The sequence below is a fragment of the Pongo abelii genome, chromosome 3, assembly GCF_028885655.2.
Source record: "Pongo abelii isolate AG06213 chromosome 3, NHGRI_mPonAbe1-v2.0_pri, whole genome shotgun sequence".
In the NCBI taxonomy this organism is placed as follows: domain Eukaryota; kingdom Metazoa; phylum Chordata; class Mammalia; order Primates; family Hominidae; genus Pongo; species Pongo abelii.
The window spans coordinates 184,420,257-184,433,973 of record NC_071988.2 but is presented as its reverse complement, the minus strand read 5'-3'; positions in this window follow the sequence as shown (position 1 = coordinate 184,433,973).

The window sequence follows — 13,717 nt, the reverse complement described above, 5'->3', positions numbered from 1 at the left end:
GCTCATGCCTGTAATCCTAGCACTCTGGGAGGCCGAGGCGTGCGGATCACAAAGTCAGGAGATCAAGACCATCCTGACCAATATGGCGAAACCCCGTCTCTACTAAAAATACAAAAATTAGTTGGGCATTGTGGTGCATGCCTGTAATCCCAGCTACTCAGGAGGCTGAGGCAGGAAAATTGCTTGAACCAGGGAGTCGGAGGTTGCAGTGAGCCAAGATTGTGCCACTGCACTCCAGCCTGGTGACAGAGCAAGACTCCGTCTAAAAAAAAAAAAAAAAAAAATATATATATATATATATGTAAAAATCAGAAAAAAAATGTAGTAAGTGCTTAACAGGATTTTTTTTTGCAAATATATTATGAGCTACTATTGATTTTAAATAATAAAATAACATTTTTAAAATGAAAAACACCTTTTTTTCACTGTTCTTTGGAAAAAATGCATCTCAGTCTGTTAATTTCTTCTCTACCAGTTCTGTGTTTCCCTGTAATCTTTTATCAATTGCACTTGAAATAATCCAATGCTTTGCCACATTTTAAAAAGTATGTGACTCTCAACTTCAGTCAGTACGTCAGTCCCTTAATTAAAACTTTCAATGGGCTTCCATTGTATTTGGTATACAATTATATTTTTACAAGCATTAGTACAAAATCCTAAGTGGTGAGTCCCTGCCTGTTTTTTTTTTTTTTTTTGTCATTTCTTTTTTTGTTTGCTGTAGTCAAGTCAAGTCACACTGGCCTACTTTTTTTTCTCTTTTCTTTTTTTTTAAACAAGGTCTCTCTCTCTCTCACCCAGGCTGGAGTGCAGTGGCATTATCTCAGCTCACTGCAGCCTCCACCTCCCAGACTCAAGGGAGCCTCTTGCCTCAGCCTCCAGAGTAGCTGGGATTACAGGTACAAGCCATTGCGCCCAGCTAATTTATGTATGTTTTGTAGAGAAGGGGTTTTGCCATGTTTTCCAGGCTGCAGTTCCTTATTTGAAATAAGATTTTTCCACTGCATAGGCCTTCTCGTGTACATTTTAAAACTAATCTCCATCCCCTATTATCTGTCAAATCCTTATCCTGCAAATGTCTCATCAGGATACTTCATGAAATCCAATATAAATTATTTGCTTGTATTTTCTCTCACTAAACTTTTTTTTCTTTTGGAAATGTTTTACATTCCAATGTAAAACATTTCCAAAATATATATATATGACTAGTCAAATGCATATGATAGGGGTTTTCTTACAACATGTGTTAGCACAGCACTTCTAAGCAATAAATATTTCAAATCATGAAAGAACATGAGTTTTGGATCTAGAAGAGTAGACTAGTTTTTATAGACATAATTGTCCAAAAGTAAATCATTATAAACTCTGGGCAGTTTTCTAAAAGAACTATTTGGAGGCACTAGGAAGCGAACAACAGCAAGAGAAATCTAAGTGAATTTATCTGCTAAAGGAACAGTGCAAACTGTGTCATTTTTGCAAGGACATAGTTTTCTCCTAAGGGCACATCTCAGTCCACATGTGGGGAAAATAGAACTTAAGCAGAAAGCCATAATCATACCGTGTGAAGGATTCAAAAGTTTGAGACCAAGAGTCCTCAATTTGGAAATTAAGAGTGATCTGAAAAGGAGGAAGAAATAGAATGGGAATCCAAAATCTGTGTATAACCTCACCTGAAATCTTAGCTGAGCAATGAAGTATCCATGTGTGGATGAGAATTCCAGGAATCCAGGCGCGGGAGAAAACAGAATGTTGAAAGAGAAGAGCTGATGTTTTAGCTGCCGCTTAATGAAGAAGACACAGTGTTTTCCCATCTACTCAATTAGAGAGGATTGGTACAGAGCTTGGGTTTTGTCTTCAAACAACCAAAAATGCTACCTTTGAGAATAAAAGACTGAAAAAATTAATGACACAAATGAAATAGACTCAACAAAGCAGAGTCTGCAAGTTCAAGACTATTGATAATTTGTTTGGTGGAACAAAACTTAACACTTTATGAAGATATTAACAGAAATAAACATATTTTAATGTGTCTTTTGCAATGTCCAGGTTTGTATTTATATAAAGTTGTAGAACAGGTAAAAACTAAGCTACAGTGATAAAAATTAGAACGGTAGTTTCCTAGGCAAGGGGAATTATTAATTAGAAAAGAGCAAAAGAGAATTTGAGGTGATAATAGTGACAGTCTTTATATTAATTTGGATATTGGTTACAAACATATATGCATTTGTCAAAATTCATCAAACTTTACAGCCTAAAATCCATGAATTCAATTATGTGTAAATCATATTTTAAATAATTAAACAAATAAAAGTATCATTTCTGGATAACATATAAAAAGAATCTTGCATATTCCTTGCATATAAATGAGAGAAATATCTAGAATTAAAATAATTTATGCAAAGATAGTCAAAATTCATTTGTGTGTATATGTGTGTGTATATGTTTCTTTTTCTAATGTTATATACACATAATTCTCAAAGAATTCCAAATTCCAATTAGGCATTTTTTGCCTTTAATATTATTTTCTTCTAATATAGAGTAAGATCACCATCTTCTCTCCTTGATTTGTGTGCAAGTAGCATGAAGGTCCGCCGATAAATATATTATGGGTCAGTAAGTCACTGATTCTCACACATGCTACACTCTGGATCACTACACTACTAAGCATCAATTTCACAATAAACTGCCTTCTGCTTCATTTCTCACTCTTCAAGTCCTACCTCCTACACAGCAATAATAGAAATTAAACCTATTCCAGCCGAGCACATACATGGAATTACACAGAGTTCATAAAATATATCATTTTCTACAGGGAACCCTGTAGAGTTAAATCCTCCATTTTAAAAAGGAGAAGAAAAAAACACACAGTTCTCTTCTCATTAAAAAAAGCAGCAGGATGGTTTTCAGATCCAAGCAAAAACCCTTCAAAATAAACCATGCACTTTGATTTACATATTTTACTTTGATTCAGGAACTTTAGGGCTTTCTTTCAGTAAACAGAAACACTGAGTTTGATGTTTAAAGGGAAATTCAAGTTGTATGTCACATAACAGAATTTGTCTCTTTAATCATACTTTACAGTTTCATATCAAATGCCGAATCTATATGTAGACCATTTTTTATAATTTTTATTTTAATATAAAAGCTATAAAGAGTAACAAATTGTTTCATCATCCTGTGTCCCTCTCAGAAATGAAACATTACAGCACTTTTGGTAAAAGTACATCGGTGTGCATATATTTATAAATCTTTTCTTTTGACACAAATCTACTGGAGAACAAAACTTCTGGGCAAATGTGAATGATTTTAGTTTCTTGACACCCCTCTTCCTTAGAATTAAAATGTGTTTTGAACCTCAAAAATCTTTCATGATTTTTGTCATCTTTTATAAATTACAGAACTTTGGAGATGATTTATACAAGGCCTTAACTTTATAAGAAACTAGAAACAGTAACCCAAAGTGGTGAAGTAAACTGCCAGCTCACAACTAGTTAAGCATAGTAAAATCAAGAGCTCAAATAGCACATTCCAATAACACATCTTAGACCCTGAATGGTTAAGCATTTTCTTGTGTAATTCTCCACGCTTCGGGTTTTTCTTTCATATGAATTGCTCTGGGTAAATCCAAGCTTCAGCATAAATCTAGAATGAATTTACTTATGCAGGCAACATTTTGATCTGGAACGTATCTTCTTAGATGAAAGAGAGAAACAGTTGGACATGGTTTATGCTGTATGAAATTTAAATAGAGATGCATCTAGAAATATTTCCTTAGCTTTAGTAAACCGATTATTGTATTATTTGATCAAAGACTCTTTTCTAATAGGGAAACATTTTTTGTTTTAATCTCTATCTGCAGACCTAGTTCTACTGCCAGCAACACAGAGCTTTCAAATTGCAAACTTTAGTGTTTTTAGATACACTTAGCACGAGCATTCTAAAATGTTATTCAAATCACCTTCACTTTACTCCCCATAACACTCTTCTTAGAATTTTTATTTTTTAGTAGTGATCAGGTAATCCTTCTAAATTAAGATATGTTTAGATTGAAAAAACATACATCAAATGATTTTGTATTTGAAGCAGAATTTAACGGCTCCTTTCCTGTCTTTACCAGTTAAGCGAGGTGTTTGGGGATAATATTTGTTTCTTTCAAAAATTTAAATTACTAGAGACAGCCTGCATGCATTTATCCATTGAGAGTCAAGACTCAGGCCGTCATCTATAAGCCACTGCACTTCCATAATCCAGGCGCAGTCATTGACGTTTTCCTTAGGCTATTTAATGAGACAAATATTTCTTACCATTAGATGAAGACAATATTTTATTCAACACTCATCAATTGGGACTCAAGTTATTTTGCATGATATTTGTTCAATTACATGTACAATTAAATATTCTTTAATGTTACTTTTTACAAGTTGTGTCCTATTAAATGATACATAATTTGTTCTTTTTCTGTTATAATGAGATATGTGTTTATTTATTTTTTTCTTCTTCAATTCTGCATTCTCTTTCCTTGGTTAAATGAGCCCACTTATGTTTGAAATAAAGACGCTCACTTCAAGATATGAAAAAGCAGAATCTGAACAATCAGTTTTTTTCTTCAGAGAAAATTTAAAGAAAGGAATTGGAGCAGTCACACGACTTTTTTCTTTAATATAAAGGATTTTTTGAGTTGAAAAATTACTGTTGATTTTCTCCATCTAGTTCTCTAAGAAGATAAATTATACAGAAATGGAGCTGCTGCTATATGTATATTGTTATGCATGCTGTGACTTATTTTGAATATATATATGTGTGTATATATATATATATATATATATATGTTCCATTTAAATACTTGTGCCAGCCACAACTCTAAGAAAGTATGATAGTTAATTTTGTGTATCAACTTGGCTGGGCCACAGTGCCCAGATATTTGATCAAATATTACTCTGGATGTTTCTGTTAAGGTATTTTTTTGGATGAGATTAGTATTTAAACTGTCGAACTTTCAGTAAAGCAGTTTAGCCTCCCTAGGGAGGGTGGGCCTCATCCAATCAATTTAAGGCTTTAATAGAAAAAGATTGACCTCCCTTGAGAAAGAAGGACTTTTGCCATCAGACTACTTTTGGACTTGAACTCTGACTCTTCCCTGGGTCTCCAGCCTGCAGCCTACCCTGTTGCCTTCAAGGGATATTTTGGCCTTACAAAGCTTCCACAATCATTACCTGAATCAATCACTTCACACACACATACACACACACACACACAGACATAGATCCTGTCAGTTCTGTTTCTCTGTAGAACCCAAACACATTAAGTCAATTTCACAATTACTCATTAAAAAAAAATGTGTTGACTATATTAACACCTTCCTTAAAGCTGAGTTTTTTTATCTTCATATGTTTAATGAGACATAAAATCTCAGATACAAATAAGTATTCAATTATTTTTATTTGAGCTATAAATGTGACCTGCAACTTCATTTAAACTAAAAGTTTAAATTCAAAGCTGAAAATCAAGGTATTTGTGTAGAATCCTCCTTAGTCCTTAAATGGCTTGGCTCCCGTCTTTTGATTCACGTTTCTAAACCTCTGATGATAAAGGAGCTTTGCATTTCACCAAGGGACTCAATAGAAATTGTTATTAGCAGGAGTTTTCTATGAGAAAATTGCATTGAGCCATATGGGCTTTCCAGATTTCACTGTATTACAAACGGGGATTTTAGAAGAGTGGGGAGAAATAAACTCTTCACACTCACAGTGGAGAATATTTGAGACATCTAAGGAGGAAGATCGAGACAATATTTATGTCAGTGTTTTCTCTTTCAGAGATCTTTAGATTTGTGCTGAAGATATGTGAGAAAAACAAGTGAAAAATATAACTTATTTTACTGAATTTTTAAGAAACCTTATTATACATGAATGAGATTTTTGAAACATTTGATTTAACAGTAGATTAAAAGTTCCAATTTTGATAAGATAAAAAAGCAACAGCTAATACAATTAACTGTTTCAGGTGGGCCATGTACATGGCTAATAGCATACCTCGCCTCCAGCATTTGCACAAGTAATTGCTTGCTTTCCCTATGCCATAATGTGCTGTATTGTTATTACAATTAGAATCATTAATTGCCTATTTGGCTGTTTCAATTTGTACTGATGTCATAGCAGTAACTGGCTATTCTGCCTAGTTTCCTCCACAACAATCTCATTTATGTCTTTAACTCTAATGTAAGAATTTAGGACTATCCTATTTGCCCAAGTCACACTCCTCTATTTAGTTAATATAATTAATTCGATAAGCACAGGTTGATTTAATTATCTTTTCATATTTTTTGCTGCTAATCCCTATAAGATCTCATTTAAAATTATTCAAAGGTTGTTTCTCACTCTAGATTGCCAAATAAACACTGAGTAGCAAAGGAATTCAGCATCAAAAGGATATTTAAGTGTCTACTAGTCATATTAGTGGTCTGATACTCAGCTCTGGGCTGCAGAATTTCTATGCTCCCCTGTAAATGAAAGTGAGGTTTCTTGTCCTAAAAATTCAAGGCAGTGACTGCAAAGCATGAAACTAATCATAAGACCATTCTGAGGGTGGGGGTCTTCTGAGACTGGCCAGTTCACACACATGAAGCCCACCTAATGCTTGACTTCCTCCCATATCATCCTTACCATGTGGTTATTGAGCCTCTGTCTGCACATTTCAGAGAATTAAACCTCCATAGTTCTCAAAGCCATCCATGTCTTAATTGAACTGTTGTGTCTATTAGAGAATTCTTTCTTATTCTTCTAACTTACTGGAGGGAGAGAGAGATGACACATAACTAATTGCTGACACCTATTATTATTATTAATATTTATTACTTGCTTTCTCACATTTTTCTTGTATCCAGAGTTTCTAAAGGCAAAGTGGAAAAGGAACTAAAATGATTTCTCCATTCCTCCTGCCTTGTTACCTTGACTTCGTCTTCTTTACCAAGAAGTCTTCTCCTCTCCCAAAAATAGAGTGAACAACATCTCCAACAATACCTCCAATATTGGTTTTGAAAAGGAAGTCAATACCATAAAAGATGAGTAAATTGTGACACAATGCCATCCAACCTAATTGCTCCAGGGAACAGATTGCTTATCAAATACTTAACAGCAGTTCTCCCCTTATTAATGATTTCACTTACATGGGTCAACTGTGGTCCTAAAATATTAAACAAAAAATTTCAAAAACAAACAATATATACATTTTATGTAACTTTTATTATATTTTTATAATTGTTCAATTTTATTAGTTATAGGTGTTAGTATATCATTGTGTAGAATTTATAAATTAAACTTACGTGTATGTGTGTATAGTTTATACAGGGTTTTATAGTATCCACAGTTTTAGGCATCCCCATCTTGGAATATATTCTTTGTGAATAAGGGGGTACTAATGTAGTGTGAGAAATTCAAGCATCAACAGGAATTCCAAATGTAAGGACTTCATTATCAAACTAAACCAGTACATGAGGATGTCTCTTATTCACTTTCTTACAGGCAATGAAAGAAACTGAAGTCCTGTCCTATGTTCTACGGTCATTTTTGATATATCTTTGATTAGATAACTGAACATACCCTTTGCATGTACCCAGTGTTACTGAAAACACTGATTTTTTAAATTCTTCCCTTTAGTGACTGCGTAGGTATATTCTATCAGTGTAGGCACTTTAAGAAGACATTTGCATTCCATGTTCTCATTAATCCTGCTACTTATATTTAGCATGATCTCTTTCTTCACATTTATTTCAAGAAATCTTTTTATCTCGTAGGTCTTTCTTTTTCCCCTAATTCTGAAACTCTTTCTTTCTCTCCAATTAGATATAATCTCTCATTTGAATTCTTATTAAAACGTGGTTTGATGTCTCTGCATTACATTTATTTTTCATTCACTTTCTGTGCTGAAAGCTACTTGAGGGTCATCCTCACAGCAGGTAGCGTAGCCCTCACCAAAGGCTTATTACATTCAGTGAGCAGAAGATTATTAACTGTAATTTTTCTTTTTCATTTTTATTAACACTTGTTGAACTTGGTAACAATATGTGCAGAACAAAACCATACACACCCCAAATCATTAAAAAAGTGCTGCTACTATTAGACTCATTCAGTTTTCTATGCATGAATAATTTGACTTTAAAGCCAAATGTATAGTAATCTTTAACAAAAATTTAATCTACAAATCATATCAGGATATTTTTTAAAAGGTTAAGATTTGTTGACTTTTTAAGTAATAAAACTCTTTATTATATAAAATACTCTATAAAGTATGATTTCTGACATTTGTATAATTTCATGATCACAAGAAGCAGAAGCTAAAGAACTATTCATATAAACAGGTTAGTGAAATGTCCTTTTTTTCTTTTGGGTAAAACTCATAATTTCAAAAAGACTTTTCTTTCTGAATTAAAGAATAATTTAAGCATAAGTTATAAAGGAACTCATGACCTATTGAGGTACCATAATAAATTTCTTTTAAATGGCCATAGATAGTAAAATTGAGAATCAGTTACTAAAGCTTTTGTTAAAGCACAAGACATCTTCAAAACCATGAACTTGAATAATTTTTTAAATAATTCCATTTTGATAAATTTCATGTTGGATGTGGCTACTTTAATTTTAAATCTTGTCTAGAAAAAATATATCCTACCTGTATTCTATTTAAAATAATGGTCTAATGTCAAAATTTTATAATTTTTAAACTTATTAAGTAAATACACATTTTTATAAATATATTTTAAATTTATTTAGATAATCTTAAATGTTAACGCTGGGAAAACTTTGATGCTATAATTATCAGAATAATCAGTTTTGACCTACTTTAATACAAGTTTCTTACAGACATTTACATGCATTTATTTTTTCTCATATCATGCAGGCACTGATTCTATTTGTCCTTTATAATAGATTAGTCATTATAGAATAAGGTCCTTAAATTAAATATTTTAATTCCATATTTGAAATAACCATTTCTTATATTTTCTCATAAATGGGAAACTACTCTGTGAATTATAATGTGATAAAGTATTTGTTATAGTATTCATATATATTTACTGATTCAACCACATTTATTGAGTTCTTCCTATGCTCTTCGGAGCAAGTGGTGAAAATAAAAAGTAGTAATAAAATATTTTATCTGCCATAGTAATTTCTGATTTGAACATAACCAGATAAATAACAATATATGCTAAACAGTATCATTGAAGACAATATATAAATATTGTGAAAGCACAGAAAATAACCTCCTTTGCTGGGGAAAATTGAGAGAAAACAGTGTAATACATACTCTGTTAAAGGATACATACACCAAGTGAAAACAACAGCATGTTAATGTATTTATTTGTTCAATCAAACAGTAGTTATTGTCTACCATATACAGGCACAAGTAAGGCAGAGGGTTGCCAAAAGGGATAGAACATCAAGAAAATTCAAAGGTTATTTCACTACGAGCAATTAAGTTGGGAGTTGAGAGGGAAAGATGTGAATATAAAATGAGAATGGGCAAATAGGTTAAGGGAAGATTGGGCTAACGTATAGAATTTGAAGTTTATATTGTATATAATAAAGTTCTTCAGCAGCTAGGTGGCATGAGCCATTTTACTTTTAGAACGATAACTGTGACAGTTATATGGGGGATGAGCTAGAGTGAAGGAGGAACGGGGTGTCAGTTAAGAGAGTTATGAGGCTATTATTGTAATAGTCCAAGGGAGAAATGATGAAGACTCAGACCTAGGCAGTGACAGTTGGTTTAGAGGAAAGGCTGAATTTGAGAGACATGTTTGAGGGAGAATTGACAGCATTTGGTGACAGAGCATTTTGCTGTCAATCATAGAAGTAATTTAGTACAAGAAATACATTAGAACATATGCACTATAATGATGTATTGGTATTCTTAATTTAAGAATTATTTTGATGAGTTTTGTAAATTCTATGTAGATAAGTATCAAGGAGAATGTGGATGGATGATATTGATAACAGGAATAGAAAACATTAACTTGTGCAAATGAACTTTATGCTCGAGTCAATTCTGTCATTTTAGAGAGGATACTAAAGTCTGGAAACACAAATCCAGTTAGTGGCAGATCCCAGGTCTCGTCACTCTGTGAACCTAATGCATAAAAATAGACATAAGTCATTTAATTTTGTAAATAAAATGTCCATAAGTTTTGGGGGCAATCTCTACTCCTAATTTGTTCATTTCCAGAGTCCATCACCTTTAACTGCTGCATATAATGAACATGAATTAAATATCTGATGAGTAATAGCTTCAGAAAGAACCAACAGGTAGAATAAAATGAATGTATCATTTCACTTTATTTTAATTTACTCTTAATATTTTTAAGAGACTGTAGAGCTGTGACCAGTACTTCCTTTAGGACATTACAAAAGAAATGGAATTATGTCATTGTTAGATTTTATATCTATGATGAACAAAAACTAAAAACAACTGTAGGAAGACACAGGTAATTGAGTCAGCATCTAATGGAGAAATGCAGAGCAAATGAAAGAAATTCCTTGAATGTTCATAAGAAAATTACAAGAAAGTTAGAACATATCCCTCTCAACCAGAAAGATAGAAATAAAAACAGAGATCAAAGTAGTCTGATGTTTGCAATGATATAAGATTCAAATACAGCTAATATGATTTTGTTTTAATACTTTTCAGTAAAACTAAACATTATTGCAATTCTACAAAGATTAGTAATTTCCTTTTAAAGGGAGAGATCAGAAAAAAAGTGAAGAATAAAAATATTTTAAAAACAAGGAACTTTCAAATACAGGCAATGTCAGATAAAGAAAATATTTTTCCCCAGTTTCCAGATAAAAGTTTTCAAATTTTTGACACAGGCAATACACATCGAAATACATATATTTCATATACAGATATATATATATACACACACACACATACATATGTAGATATATCTATATATGAAGTTTTTTGGGGACATGTACTCATGGAATCTATTAATTCTAGCTATATAAACAGACAAATTCTATGGTAGTTTACATACTCAAATATGTTTTGGTATTTACAATGCATGCAGTACTGCAGAAACATGAGTTTGTTCAGAAGCAGCACATTCTGGCTCTCTGAGTGTACTCCAGTGGATAATGCATATCTGGTCTGTACTCCTTTGCAGTCAGGACAGAATGAGGAATGATTTCAGTGTGACTAGACTTCTGAAATGGCCCTCTCAGAATCTGTGAGGTTTCAGTGTACAGATATTCCTGCTCAGTGGCTGGGCTGCTTTGATAACAGAATTAATTTGACCTCTGGAGAAGGTTTGTTCTCTCAGGAAAAGTATATCTCAGAGACGGCCTTCCTCCAGTCCTTCATTTACCAACAGAAAACCAATAAAGAAGAAAAATAAAACTCATGAAATTACTTGTAATTTCTTGAGTCAGGTAGTGGAGACACCTGAAGGATTCTTAGGGAAAAAGAAAAAAAGATTTCGATTAAAGGCACTCTGTAAGAATTAAGAAAGGTTTGTAAAATTATCTCATATTTGACAGTTTGACAATAATAAAAGAGCAAGTGAAATCAAGAGAGTCTGGACATAGTCATGTTTTTTAAATGTTTATTTTATTACCTTTATACCCAGTTGTTTCTTTGGCTTTTTAAAAGTGCAATTACACCTTCTTGAATATCCTCTTTGGGTTTTCAAAAAAAGGAAAACAGAACAGAGATTGTAAACATATCTCTAGGAGGAATAAGAAACTCTAATGTCACAAAAAATAATCATATTATTTGCTACAAAAATCCCCAGAAGATATGGAGTATCTTAAAGTAAATAAATATATAATGTTTATGTTTAAAGAATGAACAAAATTCACTGAAGGAAAACTGAATTGTGTATGACTTTACACTTTGTACTCACTTATCTCATTAATATAGATCAACTTTAGTAGTCTATTTTTGATAACATAGCTGGTAGAAGTTAGGAGGTTATTTTAGGCCTTGTAGACCTGGCAGATGGAATCATAAATTTATTGATTTAATATTCTCAAATATTAAAATATCTAAAGTACTCTAGATGCAGATGTAACATAATAAGGGCTTATGGCACAGTTAGGATCACTAACGATATATTGAAATACTTTAGTCTTTAGTACTGGATTCATTTTGGGTCTCAAAATATTGTCATGGTCTTTTATAGAAGGACCTAAATTAATTTGATGAAAGCATCATCTGCCTATATGCAAATCTGAGAATGTTTCCAATTGACGTGCCAAATTTCACACAGTGTAACTCAACTGCCACAGGAGATTTAAAGCAATTATCTGAGCAATCTGGTCAAGACAAATTTATAATCATCAACAAATATTATGGAGTGTCCACTGAGTACCTAGCTTTATATTGGTTGCTGTAAAGCTGTTTGCATTTCTAAAAGTAGAGCCGATGGTGAGGATTGAAATGGAGGAAAGGTAAGTACAGAAGGCAATATTGCCATCAAAAAGAAATTAGAACCTTTAGTTTCAGCTGTTTGGAAGCGTTGCTTGAGCCCAAAAGGTTGAAACCATCCTGGGCAACATAGAGAGAACTCATCTCTAAAAAAAGAAAAAAGAAATTAGATTATAAGTCTACAAAAAAAAACCTACAAATTCAAAAAGACAAATTCTTATTTATATTTCTATTTATTATATCTCCTAGTAATTCCAAGAGATTGTGCCTAAATTAGATTTTTTAAAAGATCAATTAACTTTAAATCGTTTATTGTAAGAAAGAATGCAGCATTATATAGGCCCATTTAGTTGCTTTCAAATTGACAAATTAATTTTGAGATGAAATATTCTAAAGAAAAAAGAGAAACAAACAAAACAAAGGTTATATGTGTTCTGATTTAGAAGACCTAATGTCATTTTCACTTACAGTAGGAAGAAAAAAAGAAAAAGAGAAAGGAAAACCTCTGACAGCAAAATTCATTTTCTTTTGTAAGTCTTTACCTTGTACACATAGATATCTAAAATGAAATCTTATATTTCTACTGCTTATGTTATCACTATTGTGGTAATCTACATTTGTAATTATCTCCCTGAAACTAGACTACCTGAAGCTAATGAGTTGGTAGGGCTTTTTATACTGCTGTATATGTTAATATTAGCTATGCTGTGTGAGAGGGTATGCATGTAAACCCATCCATACTGCTCAACAAAAGAGCAATCAATGGTATTTCCAACTACACGGATCAGGTTGTCCTAGGCGATCAGGTTGTGGGGCTGCATAGAACCCATCATTTAATAGGAGCCCAATTCTTAATTTAAGATGGTGGATAAAAAGTTTGAATGCCAAAATATTTCCAAAGAAACATTTGTATGAATTCAGCACTACCATGCCAATACTTTTCTTTTTAAAATATATATATGAGACGTATATATCTCTATACATATACCCATATTAAATTAAAATGACCATAGAAACCAGGTATAAAATAAAATTAAATGTCACTCTTTTGAACATTGAATTGAAAAATAGATTGGGTGGGAACATTAGCAACAAGATGTAGATTACCTCTAATGAACTCCAATTTATTGTGACAAATATTGAAGGGGAAATACCGGTCCAGAATTTTTAGAGTTCTTTATTTTCCTACAGAATTCATAAATCTGGATGTAAAATACACTTGCTTAAAATATCAAAAAGAACTGTGCAGTCCAAATCAGAACTTCTGTGGTATGGATGGAAATAATTAGCAAGCCTC